The sequence below is a fragment of the Anomalospiza imberbis genome, assembly GCF_031753505.1.
Source record: "Anomalospiza imberbis isolate Cuckoo-Finch-1a 21T00152 chromosome W unlocalized genomic scaffold, ASM3175350v1 scaffold_31, whole genome shotgun sequence".
Taxonomy (NCBI): domain Eukaryota; kingdom Metazoa; phylum Chordata; class Aves; order Passeriformes; family Viduidae; genus Anomalospiza; species Anomalospiza imberbis.
This window is the reverse complement of record NW_027099315.1, coordinates 4,237,914-4,253,416: the sequence shown is the minus strand read 5'-3', so window position 1 is coordinate 4,253,416 and position 15,503 is coordinate 4,237,914. Positions and strand designations below refer to the sequence as shown.

At 46.7% G+C, this 15,503-nt stretch overlaps 1 protein-coding gene and 1 long non-coding RNA gene across 7 annotated transcripts in view; one reads left to right on the top strand and one right to left on the bottom strand.

Annotated features, from left to right (window-relative positions):
• LOC137465604 (uncharacterized) overlaps positions 1-9,359 on the top strand; it is a 93,880-nt gene extending 84,521 nt beyond the window's left edge. Inside the window, exons 2-3 of the long non-coding RNA XR_010994718.1 lie at positions 2,455-2,925; positions 9,267-9,359. This is a non-coding gene — a long non-coding RNA (uncharacterized lncRNA). The remainder of the gene's footprint in view (positions 1-2,454; positions 2,926-9,266) is intronic.
• LOC137465601 (spindlin-Z-like) overlaps positions 1-14,954 on the bottom strand; it is a 122,224-nt gene extending 107,270 nt beyond the window's left edge. For 3 of the 6 annotated variants that reach the window (XM_068177673.1, XM_068177671.1, XM_068177670.1), the window contains exon 1: positions 14,576-14,954. The gene's annotated coding sequence lies outside the window, so the exon portion shown is untranslated. Of the gene's footprint in view, positions 1-14,121; positions 14,470-14,575 lie in introns of those variants that run through there. The other 3 variants (XM_068177676.1, XM_068177675.1, XM_068177674.1) reach the window with 3 other exon arrangements.
• Between the last annotated feature and the right edge of the window lie 549 nt (positions 14,955-15,503).

Here is a 15,503-nt window from a genome sequence, read left to right as displayed (position 1 = left end):
ATGCAGCTTAAGACTGTGTCCTCTCATTCTGTCAGTTGCTGCCTGGAGAAAGAGACCAACCCCCACCTGACTACAACCACCTTTCAGGAAGTTGTAGAGAGTGATAAGGTCACCTCTGAGTCTTCTTTTCTCCAGGCTAAACAAACCCAGCTCCCTCAGTCATTCCTCATAGAGCTTGTGTTCCAAGCCCCTCACCAGCCTCGTTGCCCTCCTCTGGACACGCTCAAACATCTCAACATCCTTCCTAAACTGAGGGGCCCAGAACTGGACACAGCACTCAAGGTGTGGCCTCACCAGTGCCGAGTACAGGGGAAGGATGACCTCCCTGCTCCTGCTGGCCACAGTATTCCTGATACAGGCCAGGATGCCATTGGCCTTCTTGGCCACCAGGGCACACTGCTGGCTCATGTTCAGTCATCAGTCGACCAGTACCCTCAAGGTCTCTTTCCACCTGGGCGCTGTCCAGCCACACCATCCCCAGCCTATAACGTTGCAGGGGGTTATTGTGGCCAAAATGCAGGACTCGGCACTTGGACTTATTAAACTTTATCTTGTTAGACTCTGCCCATCCATCCAACCATTCCAGGTCTCTCTGCAGAGCCCTCCTACCTTCCAACAGATTGACACGTGCTCCCAGCTTAGTGTTGTCTGCAAACTTACTAATGAAAGACTCAATCCCCTCATCCATGTAGTCAATAAAAATATTGAACAGAACAGGCCCCAGGACAGACCCCTGAGGGACACCACTGGTGACTGGCCGCCAGCTGGATGCAGCATCGTTCACCACCACTCTCTGGGCCCGGCCATCCAGCCAGTTCTTTACCCAGCAAAGAGTGCTCCTGTCCAAGCCATGGGCTGCCAGCTTTTCCAGGAGTATACTCTGTGCAATCTCACCAGTGCTTAATATAAGGGAAGGATCACCTCCCTTGACCTGCTGGCAATACTTTGTCTAATGCAGCCAAGCATAACATCGGGCTTCTTTGCCACAAGGGCACATTGCTTGCTCATGTTCAACCTGGTGCTCACCAGGATCTCCAGGTCATTTTCTGCAAAGCTGCTTTCCAGATGGGTGGCTCCCCACATGTACTGGTACATGAAGTTGTTCCTCAGGGGCAGAACTTGAAACTTCCCTTTGGTGATTTTCATGAGGCTTCTGTCAGCCCATTTCTCCAGCCTTCCCAGGTCCCTCTGAGTGGCAGCACAACCCTCTGGTATGTCACTCCCTCCCTTGCTGAGGGTAGACTCTGCCCCATCCATCCAGGCCATTAATGAAGATGCTGGAAAGGACTGTATTGACCCCTGGGCTACAGTACTAGCTACTGGCCTCCAACTAGACTTTGCGCTACTGATCACCACTCTCTGGGTTCAGCCATTCAGACAGCTTTCAATCCACTTCATCATCCCTTGCCTCTGCAAAATCTCCCCTTCCCTCTGTTCTTTCTGCAATCCCATCACCACACACAAAAGTCTCTTTGATGGGGCAAGAGGCAGCTCAGGAAATTAGGGTCAGTGTGTGGTGGTTCCTGTACTGGTAGCAGTCCCTTTAGAGTCAGGCCTCTCAGCTCCTGCTCAGACTACCACTTGAGCTCCTGCTCTCTTCCTTTTCCAGCATGGTCTTCTGTCTCCTCTTTCTTCTGCACTGCTGTTATTTCTTTTCTTCCTTTTTTTTTCAGCATTTACCACCCTTCCTCGCTTTATTTTCACAGAGGCACCACAAAATTTACTGATTGGCTCATCTTTGACCTGCAATGGGGTTCCTGATGAGCTGTCTAGAACCAACTCTAACCAGTACAGGGCAGTCCACAAGTTTCTCCCACAGAGGTCACTCATTGAAGCCATACTCTGGTCTCCCTTCATACCCCAACCTGGCCAATTATACCCAATTAAAAAAATGTCACAAGAGAACGATTCTAGAACATGCTTTCTTCTATGCTGCTGGGAAATTTCAGATTTAAAAATCTCAACAGCAACCTTGAAATTATACAGTGCAGTTACCTTCTTTGAACATACTAGGTAAAAATTTTTAATAAAGAAAAATGCATTCTAAACTAGGAAACTGTGTTGTGAAAATTATTATTTGATCTTAATACATATCAGACTAGAAATCTTATGTTTGATATGTCTTTCAGTTGTGCTTCTTGGAGTAAGAAGTCATGATCTAGTAAAGTTCATTTTTACACTTAAATGTGATTAATACAGGTTCAGAAAAAAAAATTTATATTTTTGAAAGGGGGATGTCCTGGGGTGACTTTATGATGCTTGTATCCCCATTCATCTTTTTAGCCCAGAAATACGTTTTGCACCTTTAAGACTGTTTCCAAGAGCAAGGGGGGGGAGAGAAGAAGCGCAGAGTTTGTTATCAGAAACTGCACTTGCTCCCCCGCATCCTTCTCCTGGACTGTGTTGTATGCAGCACAGACAGCAAGAGAGAGGTCTCCTTTGTTTTTAGTTAAGTTTTTAGCTAGCTGAGGCAGAGAAGTTCCCTAGCCTGTAGTTTTTCTTTTTCTTGGAACTGTTTAAACCTGCTCTGGACTGAACAGCCAGAAGAGCACTGAGAGCTCACACCTGTGGCCCACCAGGCCAGGCCTGGGCTGCAGCATTTCCAGCACAGGAGGGGTTGATAAGAGACTGAGTGAGCTAAGCTACAACACACAAAGAGGACTTTCTGAATTTGTCATCTCTTCAGATTGGCAAGAGGTTTTATTGTTTAATATAGTTCTTTGTTTTTTTTTTTTTTTGTGCTGGTAAATGCTTTGCCTGTTAAATAAACAGTTTTTTTCCACTTTTCTCAAAGGAAATAATTTTTCCCGAACCAGTTTGGGGAGGGGCCACTTGGATTTGCTTTCTAGAGGCATTCCAGTTTGGAGGTTTTTCTCACAAATTTGCCCTAAACCAGGGCATGGGGTCAAATTAAGGTGTAGATAGGTGTCCTGGCTTGTAAAATAAGCATGTATTCTATTTTTGCCATCTGTTGGGAGTTAGGCAGTTTTTTCTTATCTCTTTCAAGAACAATGACACTGCCAGGAAGATAATCTCCTGTCAATGGGCTATTGAATTACTCACTGTGGCTGGTAAGACTAGTTACATCATCCCATTGTGAGATGCTCCACCCAGAGGGAGGAGCCAAGCATCCCTGCCACCATAAAACAAGCATTTGTGAGACAACAGATAGCCTTCTTCGCCGGATTTCCCAGAGGAATCAAGAACCAGGCCCAGCTGCTCCTTCGCCGCATCTTCAGAAAGGACCTACACCCCTCTGCAGATTGCCGCTCCAGGAGGAGCAGCCACCATCTGGCTGGACTACTATCAACACCCTGACTTCTCAGGGTGTCAGGTTTTTCTCACTCTGCCAGTGGTTGTTTTTTTTGCTTGTGCTAAATTGCATTGTTATTTAGTTTTTTTCCTTCCTAGTAAAAAACTGTTATTCCCATTCTCATATCTTTGCCTGAGAGCCCTTTTAATTCTGAAATTGTGATAATTCGGAAGGAGGGGGTTTACCTTTTCCATTTCACAGGAGGCTTTTGCCTTCCTTCACAGACTCCTGTCTTTTCAAACCAAGACAGATTTTGGCGCCCAACGTGGGGCACGAGGGCATTGAGAAAAAAAGGGATTAACAGTTCTTAGGTAATTTAATTTTTAAGTACCACCATGTGGTCTAGTTTTCCCTGGTTTGGGTGGCATGTGGTCGCAAGTGTATACTTCCCATTTACAGGCCCTTATCTAAATATGGGTCCTGTAACTAAGGCTACTGTGTCTGTTATCAAGTTTGTCCTCTGGGTGAAGGATTCATGGATCTTTAATTTCCTCTGGATGGCAGGTACATGGATTCAGAGCTATCACACACTAACTGCATGTTTTTGGAGTTACTTTAATAATGGTACCTACTGTGAGGAAATGACACGGGGGGAAACTTTCTCCCAACCTTTTAACCATCTTTTTGGGTCTGCTCCACCAGTTTTCGAAGGGTTAAGATCCACTCTAAGTGCTAATGATATCATACAATGGGTGGTGTTGCTGATATGCCTGTTATGTTTAGCACTCAGAGATAAGAGAAGATTAACCCGCATAACTACCCTGACACCTACACCAGAGACTAAAGATGCTGCTGCTCCAGAGCCTGACCCTGCCCCAGAGCCTGCCTCAGAAACGAACCACCCAGATTGGGTGAGGGTGCTGGTTAAGGAGATGCAGGAGATGCAAGAGATGCTGAAGGAGTGCATTTCACCAGCTGGTGAGAAACCCGCCCTTTGCCTTGAAGAGGGACAGTCTAATAGTACAGCTGTGGAACCCACAAATGTTACAACTGTGCAGGTTCCAGCTGAACCACAAAGGCAGTCACAGCCAGCAGCAGTTGCCCCGGTAGAAACAAGGAGGTCTAAGATGAAAGCAGAGCACCCAGATAGGGGAGGGCCCTCACAACCCACAGGGGAGCCGGAGGTTGCAATCATCACCGAGTCCCTGACGTACGAAAGTCTCCGTAATCTGCACAAAGACATTGTGCGACGAGGGCGTGAGGCTTATACTACCTGGTTACTCCGGGTCTGGGACCTTATGGGTACAGGCGTGCAGCTGGACGGTGGTGAGGCAAGGAACTTGGGACCCTTAACCCAGGACTCAGGTATGAATCAGATTTTTGTAAGGGAGCCAGGATCCCTTTCTCTCTGGGAGCGGCTTTTAATGAGTGTCAGAGAGAGGTTTGTCCACAGGGAGAGAATGCAGGAGCACCACCATAGAATGCGCTGGAAGACCCTGGAGGAAGGGATCCAACAGCTGAGGGAAGTGGCAGTATTAGAGGTACTCTTTGGGAGGGATGGACAACATAATAATGACCCCGACAAGGTCAGGTGCACAGGGCAAATGCTGTGGAGTCTGGCAAATCTTGGGCCATCTCAGTACACCACTTTCATTGCAACAATTGATGCTGACACTAACCGAGAGACAGTGGGCTCTGTTGCCAACAAACTTAGGAATTATGAGAGTATGATTAATGGCCCAATGCAGGCTCATATCTCAGCTGTGATTAAGGAGTTCAAAGAAGAGATGAGGGAGGAAATGAGGAAGGTTAATGCAGCACCCATATGAGTCACAGGCCCCAAAGTCAGACCCCAACATTCCCCAGCTAGAGAGAGAGGGTACACCCCAAGGGCTAATCTGTGGTTCTTCCTGCGTGACCACGGGGAAGACATGGGAAGGTGGGATGGGAAACCCACTTCTGTCCTGGCAGCACGGGTCCGTCAACTCAAGGAGGGAAACTCTAACCGGGGGAGTTCCACCAAGGTGAAGGTAGCCTCAACCTCCCATGACCAAGCTTTTGGGTATGATCTGTCAGATCCCCTTGAAGGGACCTCTAGTATGTATACCCAGGAGAGGAATAATAACCAGTGTTAGAGGGGCCCTGCCTCTAGCCAGGGAGAGGCACGGGAAAACCGGATCTTCTGGACGGTGTGGATCCGATGGCCTGGCACATCAGAGCCACAAAAATACGATGCCTTAGTTGATACTGGTGCACAGTGTACCCTGATACCATCGGGACATGTGGGGGCAGAGCCTGTTTCCATTGCTGGTGTGACAGGGGGATCACAGCAATTGACCCTGGTGGAAGCCGAGGTGAGCCTGACTGGGAAGGAGTGGCAGAAACATCCTATTGTGACTGGCCCAGAGGCCCCGTGTATTCTGGGCATAGACTTCCTCCGGAACGGCTATTACAAAGACCCGAAGGGACTCAGGTGGGCTTTTGGCATAGCTGCTGTAAAGGCAGAGGACATCGAGCAATTGAACACCTTGCCTGGACTGTCAGAAAACCCATCTGCAGTAGGACTCCTGAGGGTAGAAGAGCAACTCGTGCCAATTGCGACCTCAACAGTGCACCGCTGGCAGTATCGGACGGATCGAGATGCCGTGATCCCCATTCACAGGATGATTCGTGAGCTGGAGAGCCAGGGGGTGGTTAGCAAAACCCACTCACCCTTCAACAGCCCCATCTGGCCTGTGCGCAACTCTGACGGAGAATGGAGATTGACTGTGGACTATCGTGGCTTAAATGAAGTGACTCCACCGCTGAGCGCCGCTGTACCGGATATGCTGGAACTCCAGTACGAGCTGGAGTCCAAGGCAGCGAAGTGGTATGCCACTATTGATATTGCTAATGCGTTTTTTTCCATTCCTCTGGCAGCAGAATACAGGCCTCAGTTTGCTTTCACCTGGAGGGGCGTGCAGTACTCCTGGAACCGACTACCCCAGGGGTGGAAACACAGTCCCACTATCTGCCATGGACTGATCCAGACTGCACTAGAAAAGGGTGAGGCTCCAGAACACCTGCAGTACATCGATGATATCATTGTGTGGGGGAGCACAGCGGCAGAAGTGTTTGAGAGAGGTAAGAGGATCATCCAGATACTGCTAGAAGCTGGCTTCGCCATCAAGAAAAGCAAAGTCAAGGGACCTGCCCGAGAGATCCAGTTCCTGGGAGTGAAATGGCAAGACGGACGGCGCCAGATTCCCACTGAGGTCATCAACAAGATCACCGCTATGTCCCCACCAACCAGCAAGAAGGAAACACAAGCTTTCCTAGGTGCCATAGGTTTTTGGAGGATGCACATTCCCGAGTATAGCCAGATTGTGAGCCCTCTTTACCTGGTTACCCGCAAAAAGAACGATTTCCACTGGGGCCCTGAGCAGCAACAAGCCTTCACCCAGATCAAGCAGGAGATCGCTCATGCTGTAGCCCTTGGCCCAGTCAGAACGGGACCAGAGGTCAAGAATGTGCTCTACTCTGCAGCCGGGAACAATGGCCTGTCCTGGAGCCTTTGGCAGAAGGTGCCTGGTGAGACTCGAGGTCGACCATTGGGATTCTGGAGCCGAAGTTTCAAAGGGTCCGAAGCCAACTACACCCCAACAGAGAAGGAAATCTTGGCTGCCTATGAAGGAGTTCAAGCCGCCTTGGAGGTGATTGGCACGGAAGCACAACTCCTCCTGGCACCCCGACTACCATTGCTGGGGTGGATGTTCAAAGGAAAGGTTCCTACTACCCACCACGCCACCGACGCCACATGGAGCAAATGGATTGCTCTCATCACACAGCGCGCCCGTATTGGAAACCCGAATCGCCCTGGGATTTTAGAGATAATTACGAACTGGCCAGAAGGTGAAAACTTTAGTCTCACTGACGATGAGGAGCAGGTACAAGCGACAAGAGCTGAAGAAGCTCCACCCTATAACCAACTACCAGCAGAGGAAACATGTTACGCTCTTTTCACTGACGGTTCTTGTCGCATCGTAGGGATGAACCGGAAGTGGAAAGCAGCCGTATGGAGCCCCACACGACAAGTTGCACAAGCTACCGAAGGAGAAGGTGGATCGAGCCAACTTGCTGAACTCAAGGCCGTTCAGCTGGCCCTGGACATTGCTGAAAGGGAGAGGTGGCCAAAGCTCTACCTTTATACTGATTCATGGATGGTAGCCAATGCTCTATGGGGCTGGCTGGGAAGGTGGAGGAAAGCCAACTGGCAACGTAAAGGAAAACCAATCTGGGCTGCTGATATATGGAAAGACATTGCCTCTCGGGTGGAGAAACTAACAGTGAAAGTCCGTCATGTAGATGCCCATGTCCCCAAAAGTCGGGCTAATGAGGAACACCGAAACAACGAGCAGGTAGATCAGGCAGCGAGAATAGAAGTGTCAAAGATAGACTTAGATTGGCACCATAAGGGGGAGTTGTTCCTGGCTCGATGGGCTCACGATGCCTCGGGTCATCAGGGCAGAGATGCCACCTACAAGTGGGCACGAGACCGAGGGGTGGATCTAACCATGGACAGTATTTCTCAGGTTATCCATGACTGTGAGACATGTGCTGCCATCAAACAGGCCAAGCGGGTAAAGCCCCTGTGGTATGGGGGGCGGTGGTCCAAGTACAAGTATGGGGAGGCCTGGCAGATTGACTACATCACACTGCCCCAGACACGCCAAGGCAAGCGCTACGTGCTGACCATGGTGGAAGCCACCACTGGATGGCTAGAGACCTACCCTGTACCTCATGCCACTGCCCGGAACACCATCTTAGGCCTGGAAAAGCAAGTCCTGTGGAGACATGGCACACCTGAGAGAATTGAATCTGACAACGGCACCCATTTCAAGAACGGCCTTATCAACACCTGGGCCAGAGAACATGGTATCGAATGGATATATCATATCCCCTATCATGCTCCAGCTGCCGGCAAAGTTGAACGGTGCAACGGACTCCTTAAGACTACCCTGAAGGCACTTGGTGGGGGAACATTTAGAAACTGGGAAAATAACCTGGCAAAAGCAACCTGGATGGTCAACACCCGAGGATCCATCAATCGAGCTGGCCCTGCCCAGTCTGAACCCTTGCACACAGTAGATGGAGATAAAGTCCCTGTGGTACATATGAGGGGTATTTTAGGGAAAACTGTTTGGATTAATCCCACCTCAGGCAGAGACAAACACATCCGTGGGATTGTTTTTGCTCAAGGACCTGGTTACACTTGGTGGGTAATGCAGAAAGATGGGGAAACCCGTTGTGTACCACAGGGAAACCTGGTCTTAAGTGAGAACTGAGTATAAGATTTCATTGTGACACAGATGGAAATAGAATAAGGGGTGGATAATGTCCTGGCTTGTAAAATAAGCATGTATTCTATTTTTGCCATCTGTTGGGAGTTAGGCAGTTTTTTCTTATCTTTCAAGAACAATGACACTGCCAGGAAGATAATCTCCTGTCAATGGGCTATTGAATTACTCACTGTGGCTGGTAAGACTAGTTACATCATCCCATTGTGAGATGCTCCACCCAGAGGGAGGAGCCAAGCATCCCTGCCACCATAAAACAAGCATTTGTGAGACAACAGACAGCCTTCTTCCCCGGATTTCCCAGAGGAATCAAGAACCAGGCCCAGCTGCTCCTTCGCTGCATCTTCAGAAAGGACCTACACCCCTCTGCAGATTGCCGCTCCAGGAGGAGCAGCCACCATCTGGCTGGACTACTATCAACACCCTGACTTCTCAGGGTGTCAGGTTTTTCTCACTCTGCCAGTGGTTGTTTTTTTTTGCTTGTGCTAAATTGCATTGTTATTTAGTTTTTTTCCTTCCTAGTAAAAAACTGTTATTCCCATTCTCATATCTTTGCCTGAGAGCCCTTTTAATTCTGAAATTGTGATAATTCGGAAGGAGGGGGTTTACCTTTTCCATTTCACAGGAGGCTTTTGCCTTCCTTCACAGACTCCTGTCTTTTCAAACCAAGACAATAGGTGAAGGCTTTTTTTTAGAAATTAGCATAAACACAGCTTAGTATGCTTTAGATCAAGTAGATATTTACTCTTGTTAGATATTTACTGTTGGAGGCTAGACAGAGTTAGAAGAATAAAGTAGATATTTATTAAAGGCCTTCAATAGATATACCTTGGGCAGTGCAAAAGCCTCGCAGAGACTACACCCAAGATGGACGATGGTCATGAGTTTCTCAGATGGATATAAGTTTGGTCTATTTGCATATCAGAGGTTAGTTGTCCAATTATAGCTTCAGGTAATGAAGTCATATTCCCCCAGGTTGCTTCCCTCCCATTCACTTTTGTTTATACTTTTCAGGGCCTGAGGTAGATAGTGTTCTTTGTTCTCAGGCCTGGAAGGATTGTTTTGTCTGACCAAAATGTGAAGAGAGCTTACTAACACTCTATATGGAGTTCAGAGTTATACACTAATGTAGTACAGGATCTGAAAAATATAAAAACTAAGACTTAAGGCATAATTTCCCCCTTTAGAGGCTTGACAAGGCCTCTACCTTGTCAAGTCTCAACACTAAATATTCACTGGCAGTATGCATTTAACCACAGTATATATCTAACAACAGTAAAGCCGATCTTGGGTGTAGTCTCTGCGAGGCTTTTGCACTGCCCAAGGTGTATCTATTGAAGGCCTTTAACAAATACCTACTTTATTATTTTAATTCTGTGGAGCCTCTGTTCTAGGTAGCTACTCCAAGGCATCAAGTGAAAACTACTGAAAATGTCAAGCTTACTTCTTCATTTTAGAAGTGACTGGCAACATCTGGGCAAAGAAATATCACCTCAAGAAGCAGCACCAGTGGTAGACATCTGTTTGCTAAGTAAGGTTATACTTTACAACCTAGTCATCACAGTAATCTTAAAACAGAATAGTTACCCATGTTCTGGTGGGAGGGTGGATTGTAGGAGAACAGAGATAGTGCTGAAGGCAATTTCACCCCTGAGGAGTTGCAGCTGTACTAATTACCAAAGAGTAGGAACAGGCCTGCCCTTAATAGGTCACAGCTATGTCCAATAAGGCCTGCCCTCAATAGGGTGCAGCTGTGTCCAATAAGGATGGTCCAATAAGGATGGGTATTATAAAAGAGTGGAGTAACTGGTTGAGTTGGAGTTAGTTGGCTGTGCTGCTGAGAGGAGTAAGGGTTAGGTGTCTGTGCTAGGGATAGTATGTCTGCTAGGGATAGAAAGGGTCAGGTGTTCATGTTAGGGACAGTAAGGGTTAGTATGTGCTACTAGGGACAGAAAGGGTTAGGCGGTTGTGATAGGGGCAGGAAGAAGTCAGCCAGCTATGCAGAAGAAAGAGAAAAGGAGTCAGTGTTGTGAGGAGCTGCCCATGATAACTCACAAAGAGAAGGTATGAAAGTCTTACAGTAAGATAATAAACTAACAGTGACAGTTCCCATCCACCATCGATTGGTGCCAAGCACCAACACCAACAATTGGTGGCCTGTATGGGGATGGATCCCGACAGTTCCCTATATTTTTTACTTGTTCTGACCTAATAGTAATGTGGGGAGGGACTGTGAAAAATGGTTTTGTGATTCGTGTCAATTGGCAATGTAATCAGCAAATGCTTGTATCTGCTGTGTCAAAAGTGGACATGTTCCCTGGGATAGCTACTAAGAACGGTTTCGAAACTTTCTGACCAAATAGCCAAATAAAGCATTGAAAAGGAAAATAGAAGAAGTATAGTAGAGTCAAGAGATGAGGTGGCAAAAATGACTGATGCTTAGAATAAAACAGAGGAAGCTGTGGTAAAGCTAAGGGATATTGCAACAAAGCGACTAAATGCTTATGTATAATAAAAAGCTTGATGCACTTGTACGGGACTAAAATTATTTAGCAGACACTGGTGAAGGGCCTCCCTCCAGACAACCACGAGCAGGACAGGAATCCAACGACCACCTGGAAAGATTATGAAATTGCTGATCCCAGCTTATTGATATCTGCTGATTCAGACTACCACAAGCACATTGGAAAATGCTTTGTAGGCTTAAAAACAGTATATATACTTTGCCGAACTTTTAAGTGGTGTGTGCCGTTAGTGGAGCAGTGGCTCCCCGGCCACCCAGCGCTGCTTGCTTGCTTTCTTTAAAATAAAAGATATAAAAATAAAATTCGGTTTGGCTATCGAAATTTTATATCAGAAAACAAAAAACCCACCAAGCAATACAGTAGATAGAATTAAAAAGCCTTTGAGGTACTCATTCAGAGGGAATTATCATCTTAATAGGCTAGACACAAAGTTACATAGGGAACTTGGTATTCAGGACTACCTCTGAACCACTAGGAAGACTCTGAAAACAGAAGGATGAGAGATCAACCAGTGACCTTAAACATTAACAATATATTTTATTAGAGCACTTTTATCCTAAAGCATTTCCAAACTTGCAGATACAAGCAGTCTTAAACTTAAGCAAACAGATAGGCTCCCCAGAACTCTGACACAAAATCAAACAAATCAAAACCTCCAGAAAGGAACATTAAGACTAGCCAGGTTATCACACCACTGATCACTCACAGAAAATGGAACTGCAGGGACTGAATCCAAAGCACTTCAATTAAAGTAGCTGGCACTGTTAATACAAGGGGACTATCAGCTACAACATGGTCAAAGAATAGGAAAACGTTCTCCTCAACCTGTCAAATAGTCAAATAAATTCACCTCCTACATTTCTGCACGTCATCACCAAATTCACATTTTAGATTAAAAGAGAAAGTTTAATCCAACTACTGTCACGTAAAAAAAAGTAATAAGTACTGTATATTATTCAATTAAATAATTTCACCATTACTTGAAAATTACTTTAGCATTGCCAGGCCCATTTTACACTGTTCATAGATAAAATACAAATTAGTTAACTAATATTTTGATTAGTTAATGATAGAGTAACTGAATGCTGCACAAATTCACCAATATATCAAGTTACAGACTTTTGCTCAGACTTTTCCATCTAGAAATATTACAATTGGCTTGGGAGCCATGACATGAATACATATTTCAAAATGCAATTTGGATTACTCCACTCAAGTTTTACATTGTGGTAAACTCGATCCTATAATTTATAGTCTTCTCCAGTTAATCAACACTTGTTAATGGGGAGAGAAAAAGCAGGAGGGGAAAAAAAATTAAAGAATGTATTAATATATGATACTTAATTCTAGCATTAAAATGCAGTAACTACTTCTAATTCAATAAGAACTATGATTATGCTATGCCAGTGCTCCTCCACTAGAAGCTTCTAAAGCAAAATAGCAAAAACAAAACCAAAAAGTTAGGACATTACTTTAGGGCACTGCTCTGATAGAAGCCATGGCTATCAATGTGTTCATACTTTGAATAAAGATTGTGTTTTTAAATATAATCTTTGAAAATTAAACATTGACTATGAGTTAGAGTAACACATATTTAGAAAGCAATAGAAAGCATCACATCCTTTGCACCTTCGGTACTCATCCTTACAACCTAGATATGCTGTTCCCCAGCAGATCATTTTAGGTATGCCCAAGAAATTAAAATGTTATTTTGGCTTTATGTCATTAAAAAACCCCAACCACCCAATAAAATATATGTTATTTTCTTTGAAGTCAGAAGAGGGTACTCTGAATAAATGAGGTTGGTAGGTGCTGAACTGAACATTTGTCTTGTGTTAAAAGTCAGAAATATGCTGTTGTGTAGTTCAATATCGCATTTCAGTTCACAATGCCATGCCTTTTACTTTTTAAAGAAAAAATGCTCTTATTAACAACAAAAACAACACACTTCTGTTTATACTATTGTCATCACAAAGGCAAATAATTCTGTGACAGAAAACTAGCAACACAAAAAGACCTGGCAAGTGTTAATTTCAGTTTTATATCCTGTGATCTGTGAGCTATTTAAGATACTGACAAGGAGATACAGAGAAAGCCAACAAAACCTATGCTATGTTTTTTCACTACACAATGCCTATTCTAACATAAGTAGCTCAGGTTTTTTAATAAGACTGCGCCAAGTTAATACCTTATACTGATTTACATCCCAAAATGAAAGAAATTACTAGATCATTTTTGCAAGCATAATACAGTATTTCATCTCTGCCAGCACTTCGGTGCACCAGCCCCCTCCCCCCAAAGAAATACGCGCATTCCAACCGAGCCTCTCTCAGCAGGGCTCAGCCAATTCTCACCCTCCCTCCAAGCCTTGCTAGGTTCCCAAACCCCCTCTAATTTTAGGTTTGGATTTTGTTGTAAACGGCAAAACGAAAGGAGAAAGCCTCCAAAGTGACCATCCTTACCCTTGAAATCCCGCCATGGGCGAAATAAGGAGGGTGAATTTTTTTAATGGGAGATGAATGAGAAGAAACAAAAGACTAAATGGAGAAGAGGCTAAGCAGTGGAGACAGAGGGAGAAAGAGGAGAGCCCGTTGAAGGAGCAGGGCGAACGTCAGCCATATTGTGTGTGTTATTCCAGTATTTAACAAACCTGCAGGTGCAGCAGCGTTTTGAGTCTGGAAGAGAGGGGAAAGAAGGGAGGGGGAAAGAAAGGAGAGGAGGAAGGAGAGAGAGGGAATCGAGGGAGGAGGGGAAAGCGGCGACAGCAGTAGACAAAGGAACCCAGAAAAGCGCGAGCAAAGCGCGAGCATACGTCCACACACTCTGGGTGTCCCGGACAGCAGCGGTGGCGTGTGCAACTCCAGTGCTGCCAGCCCGACGCGTTAGCAACTTTCACAGCTCCAGCCTTTGGCTACTGAGGCTCGGCCGAGCCCGGCCACCACCCTCACATCCCCTTCACCACATTTTCTCATGAGGGGAGCCAATAGATGACAGGTCAGAGACATACCTGTCTCCCTCAACGTGCACTATCGACAGAGAGGCTTATCTGCTGGGAGCCCCTTAGCGGGCCCCAGCCCACAGTACAATAGATCCACAGAGAGGAAGGGGGAATGTGCAGCTGCGACCCCTTCTCCAGCAACGGACGCGATGTGGGCGGGGTAGATACCGGGAGGGGCCATGCCAAACGAGAGCAGCAGTCCCCCGGAGCCCAAAAGAGTGGTGGTTGCCAAGGAGTCGGGGTACTACATGGGAAGGACCCCTGCTGAGGCAGACAGTGAAGAAGAAAGGGTTAACAGAGACGGAACACCGCAAGTATATAAATAACGTCAGCCGCAGGGAAGGGGGAGGGAAAGCTACGAACAGCGGCTCCGAGCTCGTTGCACAGCGACTCCCTCCGGTCCTACCCAGTCCTAGGCTGTGCTTTCCTTTCCCTTCCCCCTTCCCCCGCATTCACTACTCACCTGCTGGGGGGATGGGCACCTGGGAGTGCCAGGAGGATAGTCTAGAAGTGTTAGCACTGCAGCCGCAGCAGTCCTCCTGTCTCACTAGGCCACCCAGATTCTCTGCGGCAGCAGTATGGGGAGCTGCTCCCCTTGTTTCGTTTGTCCCACTCCACAGTCACCACTGCTGCCTCCAATTTGCCTCTGCTACATTTGGATCCTCCTCTCCGTACACGAACTCTACCATCAGGACAGAGGCCTCCTCACTTTCCTGCCAAATAGTGAGCTAGCCGCATCGAGACATTCAAAACACGGGACCGGACACCGCCCTCTTCCCCTCCACCAACACGCAGGCGCACTGCAAATTCCGAACTGCGACAGGAGCGCAGGAAGCAATCCTCCACCTAGTCCACCGCTACTCGTTACCGCGCAGGCGCTCCTTTTCTTCCACTGCCGTCTCTCGGCGCTCCGTCGAGGAGAGTGGCGTCGTAGCGGAGAGTGGTGTGGGCTTGTCCCCAGTTGGCTGTCTGTTAGCTCTTCTCCAAACTCAGGCCACTAGGCCCTGGGGCGGTGAATGTCCGTCTTTCCCCTCCCATCCGCCCACCCACCGCGGTGCATCTAGTGCTGCCTCGTGAAGTGGCCACAGTGCTTTATGGCAGCTGTACCGCTTCCATAAACAGGCCTTGGGAGCCAGTGGCTGCACACTGCCCTCTCACCATCATAGGAAAGAAAATGTGTAAGCCATCATAAGAAAGAAAAATCAGCTATGGATATTCTGTGTTACAAATTTGGCCTGTGACGACTGAGGAGAGAGGCTAGGACGCAAAGTATAGAATTACAAAGGTATGTATTTATTCAAGTGCATGAGATGTCTCAGCCAAACAAGGGATTTTTAGGGGGTTTATACCTTAAGCTACAAGGGTATGATATGAATAATCCACCTACTAAT